This window comes from Neomonachus schauinslandi, chromosome 5 (genome assembly GCF_002201575.2).
Source record: "Neomonachus schauinslandi chromosome 5, ASM220157v2, whole genome shotgun sequence".
Lineage (NCBI taxonomy): Eukaryota > Metazoa > Chordata > Mammalia > Carnivora > Phocidae > Neomonachus > Neomonachus schauinslandi.
In genome coordinates, this window is record NC_058407.1 from 14,785,733 (window position 1) to 14,798,985 (window position 13,253).

Below are 13,253 nucleotides of genomic sequence, written 5' to 3' on the forward strand. Positions count from 1 at the left end.
TATGCCTTGTAGGATGTTTAGCAGCATCCCTAGTCTATCCACAAAATGCTACTAGAAACCTCTCTCCCAATTATAAAAACCAAGAATGTCCTCAAACTTGGACACATATTCCCTAGAGGGTGAAATTGCCTTGAAAACCATTGGATTGGGGACCAGCTTAGTTTGGAGGCTCTTTTGGTAACAGAAGAAAGGAATTAGTGGAATGACGGTAAGAATGAAGATGATGGGTGGGCAGGGATGATGTTACAGAGGTAGAAATAATAGAAATTGGAAAATGGCTATATGTGGAGGTCTTATAAGTTAGAATATAGCTTCAGCTGCCCTAAGAGATATGAAATAATAGTGACCTAAACAAGACTTGTTTATTTCTCTCTGAGATACCATTCTTGGAGAAAGCAGTGCAAGGCTAATATGATGGCCATCTTTAGAGACCATCTACCCCAGTCTACCTCTCAGTACGTTGTAAACCTGGATAAATTTCCATCTATAAAAATGAAAATAGTAAATAAGAATGTATCAGACAGCTGTGTTGTAAAGATTGAGATAATACCTTTTCTGTTTTTTTTGTTGTAAACCATTAAATTTGTGATGATTTGTTAAAACAATAGAAAACCAATCTAACTGGGATCCTTGTCTCAATCCTTTGCCCATTAGGTATAACCATCGGCATGGCAGAAGTAATCCAACCACAGGGGGTTAGAAGGGTCCTGGAAGAGAACCAGAACATTCTCAAGGCACCACCAAGATTTAAGGTACTCTGGAGGGTAATTCTCCAAAACTTCAAAGATCCATGACAATGTTACATAGCCTCTCTCTCAACTACTTCCCTCCTTCATAATTTTTTTAAATTTCTTGCAGGATGTCACTTTAATGTCTGCAAGCAACAGTTACTGCAACTTTCAAAGAGTTCAGAAATTTGCATTTCTTTTTTTTTAATGGACCATTTTATAGAATACTAAAAGGGACAATATCACTTTTCTATGGGAATACATATACTCCCTGTAGACTTTTTTTAAATAAACATTTTATTTTAGAATGGTTTTAGACTTATAGAATGATTTAGGGGCACCTGGGTGGCTCAGTCGGTTAAGCAGCTGCCTTCAGCTCAGGTCATGATCCCCGGGTCCTGGGATTAAGCCCTGCATCGGGCTCTCTGCTCAGCAGGGAGCCTGCTTCTCCCTCTGCCTGCCACTCTGCCTATTTGTGCTCTCTCTCTCTGTCAAATAAATAAATAAAATCTTTTTAAAAAAAGATTTATAGAATGATTTAAAGACTTATATACCACACACCCAGTTATCCCTATCAGTAACATCACAGATGAGTGTAGAACATTTATCACAATTAATGAATTAATGTTGATATATTTGTATCAACCAAAGTCCATACTTAATTCAGATTCCCTCAGTTTTTTCTTAACGTCCTTTTTCTGTTCCAAGATCCCATCCAGGACACCACATTACATTTATTCATCATGTCTCCTTAGGCTCTTCTGGGCTATGACAGTTTCTTAAACTTCCCTTTTTTTAATGACCTTGACAGTTTTAATGATTACTGGTCAAGTATTTTGTAGAACATCCCTCAGCTGGGATTTGTCTGATGTTTTCTCGTGATTAGACTGAGGTAACATGCTCCTAGGAAGAAGACCACTGAAGTCAAGGTGCCATTCTCATTCCATCAACAGTGTATACTGGCAATATGACTTCTCACTGTTGCTGTTAATCCTGACCGCTTGGTTTCTCCACTGTAAAGGTACTCCTTTGTTCTCCTTTTCATATTGTAGCCTTTGGAAGAAAGTCACTATGTGCAGCCCACACCTAGAGTGGGAGTTATGCTATATCTTATTAGGGGTGGAGAATCTACATAAATCATTTGAATTTCTTCTGGACAGGAGATTTCTTTTTTAAAGATTTTATTTATTTATTTGACAGAGATAGAGAGACAAGTAGGCAGAGTGGCAGGCAGAGGGAGAGGGAGAAGCAGGCTCCCCACTGAGCAGGGAGCCCAATGTGGGACTCAATCCCAGGACCCTGGGATCATGACCTGAGCCAAAGGCAGATGCTTAACTGACTGAGCCACCCAGGTATCCCCTGTACAGGAAATTTATCTATTCTCTATTTATTCAATCCTTTATATCGGTGTGGACTTATATTTTATTTTATACTTTGGCTTATAATCCAATACTGCTTCATTTAATTTTTTGCTCAAATTGTTCCAGCTTTGGCCGCTGGGAAATCTTTCATTTGGCTACTGTATCCACTTGACATCATTGTGGATTTTTGTTCATCTGTCCTTTTTTTTTCTGTTTTTGAACACTTTCTTATTTTCTGGCACTGTAAGATGCTCTAGTATCATTTTGTATGTATCCTACCCCAACCCTAGAATCAACCATTTTTCCAAGGTGCACTAGTTCTTTTTACTGGAGAGTGGTATTAGAAACCAAGATCTGGGTGCTAGGTGTGCTCATTGCATTTGAGGTGTTATTGCTTCTAAGCCTTCTCAGCTAACACAACAGGGAGATACGTGTATGTACACACTATTTCCATACCTAACCATCTGTATCTATATTAAGCTGAGTGTGAGTTCATTCTGATGTTTCCAACTCTAATCCTTTACCACACAGTCATTCTGGTCTCCTCCCTTGCTTATCTGTAACTTCCCAATCCAACTGTGACAAATCTAGCTCCCCCCACCATCCACCATCCATTTACTTAATCATTCATTTCCAGAATCTATGTATAGTGGTTTCAGGATTCTTAACCCATACCCTTGTCAAAAACAACATTGTCAACCAGAGTACAGTGCTTCAACAACAGTTCCTGCTGCCCTTTGTCTTACAGCTTCCATTCATTCCCAAAAGACACAGGTCAGCACCCTGTTCCCCAATCCCCTTCAGCAAGGTTGTTTCATACATTTGTAATACATTTAGATTCTTTTCTCACATTCTGCATTCTTTCTTGGACCCCTCAATCTCCTATGTGATTTTTTAAAAATTTACATACATTAAGATTTACTCTTTGATCTGTAAAGTTCTATCAGTTTTGACAAATGCATAATGTCTTATTTCACTAACCTAAAAAATCCCCTGCACTTCAACCTTCTCCACCACAGCCCCCCAGCCTCTGGCAATTACTGATCTCTTTACCATCTCTTTAGTTTTGCCTTTTCCAGAATGTCATATGATTGGAATCATTGTATGGCATTTTCTGGCTTCACGACTAACTTCTTTTACTTAGCAATATGCAGTTGGGATTAATCCATTGTCTTTTTGTGGCTTCCTAGCTCATTTCTTTTTAATGTTGAATAACATCCCATTGTATGGATGTACTACAGTTTATCCATTCACCTATTGAAGGACATCTTGGATGCTTCCAGTTTGGGACAATTATGAATAAAACTGCTGTAAACATTTGTGATTGTGCAGGTTTTTACATGGACCCAAGTTTTCAAATCAGTTGGATAAACACCCAGAAACACCATTGCTGGGTCGTATGGCAAGACTAGGTTTAATTTTGTAAGAAACTGCCAAACTGTTTTCCAATATGGCTATACCATTTTGCATTCTCTTTAGCAATGAATGAGAGTTCCTGTTTCTCTACATCCTCACCATTGATTTGTATTGTCAGGTTGTTTTTAATTTTAGTCATTCTAATAGATGTATCTCATTGCTTTAATTTGCAATTCTTAATAACAATGTTGAGCATCTTTATGTTTATTTGCCATCTATAGATCTTCTTCAGTGAGGTCTCTTCAAATCTCTTGCCCACTTTTTAAATGTTTTTTTTTCTTATTGTTGAGTTTCCTGTAGTTTTCTGAATATAAATCAGATTTCTGTGCATGATTAAAAACCCTTCACAGTCCATCTGGAAACCACTTTCTTCAATCTGCCCAATGACCCCTATAGACTACTCATATTGCACTACTCCAGAATGCCTCTCCCCCTGCTTTACATCCTCTCCCACCAAGTAAGTTTGGATGTTCCTGTGCTTTTGTACATGCTGACCCTTCTGCCTGGAATACTTTCCTTTTCCTTCTTCCAAGGAAAGTATGTTGCTCCTTCCTTTTGTTCCAAGAGCACTTGGAACATGCTTTTCAATGTTATCCATCACATCATGGTGCAATTATTTGCCCATCAGGCTTTCTCCAGTCTTAGGTTATGAGTTTTTCAAGGGGAAAAGGCAGGTCTTAATCCATCTTCACAACGTTCAGTCCCCACCTCCCTTGTTAGGACTGGTTAAGCAAAATTTAAAATGGTTTAAAGATATCCATGCTTATCTCTGAGTTCTTGATATATCTGTTTGGAAAGTAAGATTTTCATTCTATCTCCACCAAAGAAAGCCAGGTTGGCCTTAGTTTGAGTGTCTACTTAAATCCAATCCATTTTCCTGAATCTTGAGCTTTAATTTACACAGTGTTTCTAATTTAGCCCTGGAGAAGGGCTTGAGAATTTGCATTTCTAATGATTTCCAGGTGATGCTACTGTGAAACCACACTTTGGGAACCACTGGTCTATACCATGTGGTCTTGCTGTGGTTGTTCTGGATTTTCTTAACACTTATAAAGCACGTTGAGGTATCTGCTATGCTTGGTGAGAAATTGAAATGGACCTTAAAAAGTGTTGTGAAATGAAATTAGAACCATGCAAGTTAGGAAAAGAATCTTCAGAAGTTGTTGAAATTATTAAAACCCTATTGAAGGACCAAATGAAGATGTCTGGAATCTATTGAAAGAAAGAAATAAAAATATTCTTGGAAAGCAAACTAGAAGGAGGCATACAGAAGACAGGGATAAGGGGTGGAAGGAGCATCAAGGATTTTCACATCTCGATATGTAAACCTCAGGGTTGTTTGAAACTGTCACCAAGAGAATGTATTCAAATATGTATTGGATAATTAAGAAAAATATTATTAGGGGGTGCCTGGGTGGCTCAGTCATTAAGCATCTGCCTTCAGCTCAGGTCATGGTCCCGGGGTCCTGGGATCGAGCCCCGCATTGGGCTCCCTGCTCGGCGGGAAGCCTGCTTCTCCCTCTCCCACTCCCCCTGCTTGTGTTCCCTCTCTCGCTGTATCTCTCTCTGTCAAATAAATAAGTAAAATCTTTAAAAAAAAAAAAAAAAGGAAAAATATTATTAGGAATATTAGAATCTGATCCTCCAGAGGCATGCCATTTTCTACAGCAAGGGCTAGATAGAATACTTGAATATACTTTATTTTCTTGGTTCTCAATCAAGGCCTGTCCAAGGACATTAGCCATAGTCTGGAGACATTTTTGTCACAACTGGGGTAGGCGAAAGTGGTGCTACTAACATCAGGGTAGAGGCAAGGGGTGCTGCTAAATGTCCTACAATGCATAGGATAGTCCCCACATCAAAGAATTACACGGTCCAAAATGTCAATAGCGTTGAGGTAGAGAAATTCTGGTCTGTCTGAACTGGGCTCGCACTGGTGGTTCTCAGACATTTCAGAGTTGTATCACATTATCTGTTTGCTTGGTTCCACAATATCTCTCATGTCTCATAAAAGACATGTATGTTCATTTCAAATTTAAAATGAATTTAGTTTTTTATTATGTTCAGTTAACCACTGTGTAGTACATAATTAGCCCTCAATACAGTGTTCAGCGATTCATTAGTTAAGTATAAAACCCAGTGCTCATCACAGCACCTGCCCTCCTCAATACTCATCACCCTGTTACTCCCTCCCCCCACCATCCTCCCCTCTGAAACCCCCAGACTGTTTCTCGGGGTCCATAGTCTCTCATGGTTCATCTTCCTCTCTGATTTCTCCCCCTTTGGATTTCTCTCCCTTCCCCTACATTCCTCCGTGCTATTGCTCATGTTATTCAGCCATCAGAAATGATGAATACCCACCATTTGCATCGACATGGATGGAACTGGAGGGGATTATGTTAAACGAAGTAAGTCAAACAGACAAAGACAATTATATGGTTTCACGCAAATTTAACATGAACTTAAATTCAGTTTGAACTACAAGTAATAAATTGTACTCCCTTTTAGACAACTGATAATAAGTGAGGTAAGTGAGTAAGTGGGTTTGTTTTGTTTATTTTTCAAAACCGGAAGGGAGTCCATGCTGTAAACTGTTCCAGAGTGTGATTAGCGGGAGAGCCACGGTCTGGTCTGTCATCACAGGCATCAGGAGAGGGTGGCCTGGGACAGAGCTGGGAAGAGAGGGGGAGATGCTTGCTGCCAGGTGACAGGGTGATTCTGCCAGATGTCTCCTCAGCCTGTTCAGAGTGAACTGTAGGGTCACTGATCTCTCTCAAGAGCCACAAAAGTTCCAGACAGCTTCCTCTGGGCTGGAATAAGCTAGCAACTTCAAACAGACACATCTATCTGTGTCACTGTCATGGATTCAATTAGCAGCTTGGAAAACCAGAGGTACTGCCTAGCAACAGCATCCTTCTCTCTCCTCACCTTCCACATCCCCTGGGCTGTGGGTTGCCCTTTAGCAACCTTCCTGAAGAGGCAGTTTGGCATAGTGGTTAAGGGCACAGACTCCAGGAAGCGGGACACCTGGGTCCTGAGTCCTGGCTCTACAACCTTAGCCGTGACACCTAAGCTTCAGCATATACTTAACCCCTTGGTTTTCTCACCTATAAGATTGAGATAATATTAGTACCTCACACAGTCTTGGTGGGGATTTAATAAGGTAATATATGGCTGGTGCCCAGAGCATAACAACAACAACAAAAAATGTTAGCTCTTATTTTTCCCTACCTCTTATGCCCTCTTCACGGTGTCCTTTTAACCAGATTTCGCCAACACAGAATGTTGGTTCATTACCCACCCCCCCACCGCAATATATAGATAATCCCTGTCCTCTCTCACTTTACTCTCCTGCAAAGAATAACATAATTTGTCTTCCAAGCTCAAAAAAGTCTGGTATTCAGCAGCTTTTTCCTATATGGGAATAGCCCAGACATTCCAGAAACCAAGAAGTATGATGCTCAGTTCCTTAACACTATATCTTGAAATTTTTCTTTAACGAACAATTATTCTACCTAGTTAATTATGATGTTTCTTTGGAGTTTTAATTAAAGGTGTCCCTTGATCTGCAGAGACTAACATGCTGTCAGCCATTAGTAAGTGAAATAATTAATCTTGCCTTCTAGATTGCCATCGTGGGTAGGCTGGATAAGCAGGAGTTCCCAGCAAATTTTCAGTTAAATCTGAAAAACTAAAATAAACAGTGAAACTGGACATAGTGCTACTGGCTTTTGTTGTGATGATGAATTCAGCAAATTTGCCTTAAAGACACTCCTTGAGCAGAAAGGAGGCTAAGGAGCTGAAATCTCAGGCCCTTTCTAGATGAAATAAAACAGACTAGCTGCCCTCTCTTCTTCCATCTTTTTTTCCTAAACTCGAATTATTTGAGCCTCTTTTTCTAGAATTATTCCATGTCCCACCTGAGCTGCACCATTATTTACTTTACTTTTCCCCATAAATCAGCCCACTTCTTAAACTGTATGTACATTGGTTTAGGGGCGCCTGGGTGGCTCAGTTTATTAAGTATCTGACTCTTGATTTTGGCTCAGGTCGTGATCTCAGGGTCATGAGATTGAGCCCCGCATCAGATTCCATGCTCAACACAGAGCCTGCTTAAGATTCTCTTTCCCCCTCTCCTTCTGCCTCTCTCTTCTTTCTCTCCCTCTCTAAAAAGCCATATGTACATTTGTTTAAAAAGGAAAGCTATGTAAAGGGAAAACTTACTAATTTCCAAATAGAGGGTAAATGTAAAAAATAAATACCATGGAAATTAAACTTTGTATGTTTAAAATAGAGAAACATAATGATGCATCTTATTAATAATGTATGAAAAACTATGTGCTAGTTCATTCAGTTCAATTCTCTCAGTGACTCTGAAAAGGATGGCGGAGACCCAGGAGTGGAATGAATTGCCCAGGGTCCTAGGTGGGGTGGGCAGGGCAGGTCCCTGTGAGGCAAGAGCCCAGCACTGCAGGACAGAGTCCCCGGTTCACTTTCTCCAGGCCACCCTTCCTGAGAACTCCCCTCAAATCCTGTGCCAGATGCCCCAGGATAGACAACAATGATTCAGGTTTCCACCAAGACTTTCAGGTTTTCCAGGGCAAAAGGAAAAATTAATATTTGTGTCTGGCAAAATACAGCTGTGTTACAACGATCAGCTTCCCTGTAAGTCTAGCAGATCCAGATTTTTCAGATCATGCTGGTTAGTGGATGGGAGAGGCAAATAGGAGGCTGAGCAGGACAGGGATCTTACTGACAGGGAGGAGGTCTGGGGCAATGTGGGAGAGTGGGGGAGCAGGGGAGGAAGGCGGGGCCAAGCAGACGCCCTCCGGCAGGAGAGATGGGGGTAGGCAGGAACTGGTACTGCCACCTAGGGAAGATTCTGAGGAAGGGACAGAAATATTTGGGGTACTTTATGAATTTTTTCCATGTGATTTGTGATGTCATTCCTGTTCTTCCATGTCTGGCTGTGTATGCTTTTTTCCTCATACACTAAAAACAATGACAATACAATTTCAAGTGTTTCTCCATCAAGCTCCTGAGATCACCCCACGGCCCTCAGTAGCACAGGCACCGTGGGAAACTGCCCCCCACACACCTGCCCGCCTCTGGGCTTTCATTGCACCTCCAGCATGATGACTTAGAAATTCACATTTCCAGGGCGTCTGGGTGGCTCAGTCGGTTAGGCGACTGCCTTCGGCTCAGGTCATGATCCTGGAGTCCCAGGATCGAGTCCCGCATCGGGCTCCCTGCTCGGCAGGGAGTCTGCTTCTCCCTCTGCCCCTCCCCCTTCTCATGTGCTCTCTCTCATTCTCTCTCTCTGAAATAAATAAATAAAATCTTAAAAAAAAAAAAAAGAAATTCACATTTCCAGCCAAACTTTCCCCAGAGCTCCAACTACCCACCGGAGACCACTGTTCAGATACCTAATGCCTGTATTTCTGTCCTTCGTACAGTACAGAGGTTTGTATCCCCATTCCCTTCAGAGCTCAGATCTCGGCTCCAGTACACCTCCTCAGAGAAGCCTTCCTGGGCCACCCCACAAAGCGAGCATGCCTCCCCCAGCGACAGCACCCCGCCAATTACAAGACCACCACACCAACACAGTCCCTCATTTCCTTCATAGCGTACATCACAATCTATACATTTTTATTTGTTATGCTGTTTGCTTGTTTGTTTTATAGCTTCATCTAATAAACTCCACATGGACAGGGATTCTGTCTTCTTTACTGAAGAGGTCCTTGCCCAATATTTGTGGATTGAATGAGTGGAATCTGTGATGACTAACAATAAATGATTCAGTGAGGAGAGTATCTTCAGGCTTGTATCACCATTGATAAGGACATATACTGATGAATAAAATTTTACAGCATTTTTCAGTTTTAAGAGCAAATTCTTCCAGGTTATTGCTATGGTCTGAATGTTTGCATCCCTCCAAAATTCATATGTTGAAATCCTAATCCCCAAAAGTGATGGTATCTGTGGGTGGGGCCTTTATGAGGTGCTCAAGTCATGAAGGTGGAGCCCTCATGAATGGGACTAATGCTGTATAAAAAGGCTCCAGAGAGATCCCTGGCTCCTTCCACCATGTGAGGACACAGTCAGAGGCGCTGGCTCTGAACCAGGAAGATGTGATCATGCTGGCTCCTTAATCTTGGACTTCCCAGCCTCCAGAACTGTGAGCAATAAATGTCTGTTGTTTAGACGCCATAACAGCCCCAACAGACTGACGGTTAACACTTTTTTTTCTACCAGAACCTATCAAGGTAGATACTATTTTTTATCCCCATTGTGTCCCTAAGGAAACACAAGTTAAATAGGTAAATATAACTGGAGGCGCCCTGGGTGAGAGACCTGAAGAGCTGTCAGGAGTGCGGACAATGCCAAGTGAGCGTGCCAGGACTGTTCTGGTTTTACTACTGAAAATCCTGCATCCTGAGAAAACTGACAGTGGGTTGCCCTATCTTACCCAGAAAATTGTAAATAAGACCTTAGATACTTCATGCAATCAGATCCCTGGCTGTGTAAAATGCAAAGACTAAAACATGAGGGACGGGAGGGTGGATAGGGTTTAGAACCTACCGGTGTGAAGTCACATAGGAGTTGATGCACCCACCCAACTGAACCTCAAAGAAATACTGGGAGCGGAAGGCACTAACCCACCCGAAGAGGAGCAGACACTTAGAGATACCATCTGTGCTCTGCTCCTATCCTGAAAGGTAAAGGTGGTAACTAGGTCAGCCCGGTTATAAAGCCTCATGCTTTCGGACTGAAGCCGATCCACCAAAAGTCCAAAAGGTATTCTGGGCAGTAGTTGGGCCATCCGCTACAGGCACCCTGACCAGGAAAAACTGGCTTATTGACCCAGAAGGGAAAATTCTTCCTCTTTCAACACAATGCAACTTGACACCTCTTTCAGTACATTGGAAGTCTTGAGTTAATCATTCTGGTAACGTAGTCATAATAGTGTGTGCGTGTGTGTGTGTGTGTGTGTGTTTTACAGGGAGTAAGCATTGCATGGGTGGCATTGTCTGCTCATCTAGGTAGAGGCTGGAGTGTTCGTTCATGCTATTGGGCAACTGAAGTGTAGCGACTAAGTAGCACATTTTGAAAGAGGCATTTTAAAAAAATCCACCACTAGATGATTCAGACTTAATTATCTTGTCTTTTCAGCAGCTGAGTTCAAGGCTCAAGCGGAGAACACGTAGCTTCAGAGGCAGAAGGAATCGAAGGTGCTCCCCAGCTTTGGACGCTTCCTCTGCTTGAGGTAAGAATCGTGAACAAACTTCTGGTCTCTGCCAGCGCAAAATCTCCCAGTGGGGACTGCCCCCTTGCTGGTGCTGTCCCGGCTCAGTCAGCCGTCAGGTAGCCTGAGTCTTTATAGTCTGCCTAGGTTTTTCTGTTTTGTTTTTTTGTCTTTTATGTCACTCATGCCCACCCAGAAGACAATGAGCAGGCCTAAGAAAGAAAAGAGAGTTGGTGTGGACGAGTGATTGACATTTGCATCATTTTGGCAATGTTAAGACAGCCACTCAATCTTCTGGACTTATTTTTTTTTAAGATTTTATTTGTTTGACAGAGAGAGACACAGCGAGAGAGGGAACACAAGCAGGGGAGTGGGAGAGGGAGAAGCAGGCTTCCCGCTAAGCAGGGAGCCCGATGTGGGGCTCGATCCCAGGACCCTGGGATCATGACCTGAGCTGAAGGCAGACGCTTAAGGACTGAGCCACCCAGGCGCCCCTGGACTTATTTTTGCCTGCATTTCAGGGGGGATCCCAGATCAGTGGCAGAAAAGGCTAACTTGTCTCTAACTTGAACCAGTGTGGATTTAGGAAGAAGGGACCGCGGTGATCTCTGTGCTTTGGGGCCAGGTCTTAAACCACATCAGGTGACCTACATCCTACCCTGCCGGAGCAAAGGGCCCTCCCACTTGCCGGAATTGTTTAACCTGTTTGTGTTAAGTATGGAGTTTGAGGAAGACTAGGTGTAAATTTTCAATGCCCTTGTAATTTGAGATCTTGGTAAAAATCAGATATGTGAGCTGAATCCCTTGAAATAGCCCATATTCTGCCACAGTTCTGCCCATATTCTATACCTGTTGATTTAGATGCCTTATACACATTTTGTCTTAACCATTAGGTTGGAATATTTGGCAATCCAGGCTTCTTTAAACCAATTGGACTTAATTTTTCAACTTTTGCCCCTGTTTTAAAGGCTGCATTTCATTCATTGATCACCTCCTTAAACTGGTTTTCCCAAAGTCTGTCAAAGTTCCCCTCTGAGAATACCAGTGGCAAGTCTACCTGTCTCAGGAATTTCCTAAGTTGTACTAGAGTTTTCTTTTTTTTTTTTTTAAGATTTTATTTATTGAGAGAGAGAGAGCACAAGCAGGGAGAACAGCAGAGGCAGAGGGAGGGAGAAGCAGAGAGCCCGATGTGGGGCTCAATCCCAGGACCCTGGGATCATGACCTGAGCTGAAGGCAGATGCTCAACGACTGAGCCACCCAGGCACCCCTGGTAAGAAATAAGAGTTTTCTCATTTCTGCTCATCAGAATGGCTCAGGCAGGGGCGCCTGGGTGGCTCAGTTGGTTAGGCGACTGCCTTCGGCTCAGGTCATGATCCTGGAGTCCCGGGATCGAGTCCCGCATCAGGCTCCCTGCTTGGCAGCGAGTCTGCTTCTCCCTCTGACCCTCCTCCCTCTCATGCTATCTGTCTCTCATTCTGTCTCAAATAAATAAATAAAATCTTTAAAAAAAAAAATAAAGGTCAGCTGTAGCAAAGCATTTAAAAAAAAAAAATAGAATGGCTCAGGCAAGGGCCACCTAATATGTTTATGTTTATATTTATGAAGTTTTAATTTTAATTCTGGTTAGTTAACCTACAGTGTAATATTAGTTTCAGGTGTACAATATAGTGATTCAACACTTCCATACAACACCCAGTGCTCATCAGGACAAGGGCCCTCCTTATTCCCCATCACCTGTTTCACACATCCCCCCCCCCCCCCTGGTAACCATCAGTTTGTTCTCCATAGTTAAGAGTCTGTTTCTTGGTTTGCCTCTCTTTTTTCCTTTGCTCATTTGTTTTGTTTCTTAAATTCCACATATGAGTGAAATCATATGGTATTTGTCTTTCTCTGACTGACTTATTTCACTTAGCGTAATACTCTCTAGCTCCATCCATGTTGTTGCAAATGGCAAGATTTCATTCTTTTTTATGGCCGAATGAAATTTCATTGAGTGTGTGTGTGTGTGTGTGTGTGTATCACACTTCTTTATCCATTTATATGTCAATAGATACTCACCTGTTTCTATAGTTTGGCTATTGTAAATAATGCTGCTATAAACATAGCAGTACATGTATCCCTTTGAATTAGTGTTTTTGTATTTTGGGGGTAAATACCCAGTAGTGCAATTACTGAATCATATGGTTATTCTATTTTTTTAACTACTTGAGGAACCTCTGTACTATTTTCCACAGTGGCTGCACCAGTTTGCATTCCCACCAACAGTGCACGAGAGTTCCTTTTTCTCCACATCCCTTGCCAACACTTGTTGTTTCTTGTGTCATTGTTTAGCCATTCTGACAGGTGTGAGGTAATATCTCACTGTACTTTTGATTTGCATTTCCCCAGTGATGAGTTATATTGAACATCTTTTCATGTGTCTCTTGGGCATCTGGATGTGTTCTTTTGAGAAATGTCTGTTCATGTTTTCTGCCTGTTTTTTAATTGGATTATTGTAAGGT

The 13,253-nt window shown here is 42.0% G+C and overlaps 1 protein-coding gene across 2 annotated transcripts in view; it reads left to right on the plus strand.

Moving 5' to 3' along the window:
- The first annotated feature begins 10,648 nt into the window (after nt 1–10,648).
- Nucleotides 10,649–13,253, plus strand: part of BPIFC (BPI fold containing family C) — a 40,687-nt gene continuing 38,082 nt past the window's right edge. For both annotated transcript variants that reach the window (XM_021687383.1, XM_021687384.1), the window contains exon 1: nt 10,649–10,772. The gene's annotated coding sequence lies outside the window, so the exon portion shown is untranslated. The remainder of the gene's footprint in view (nt 10,773–13,253) is intronic.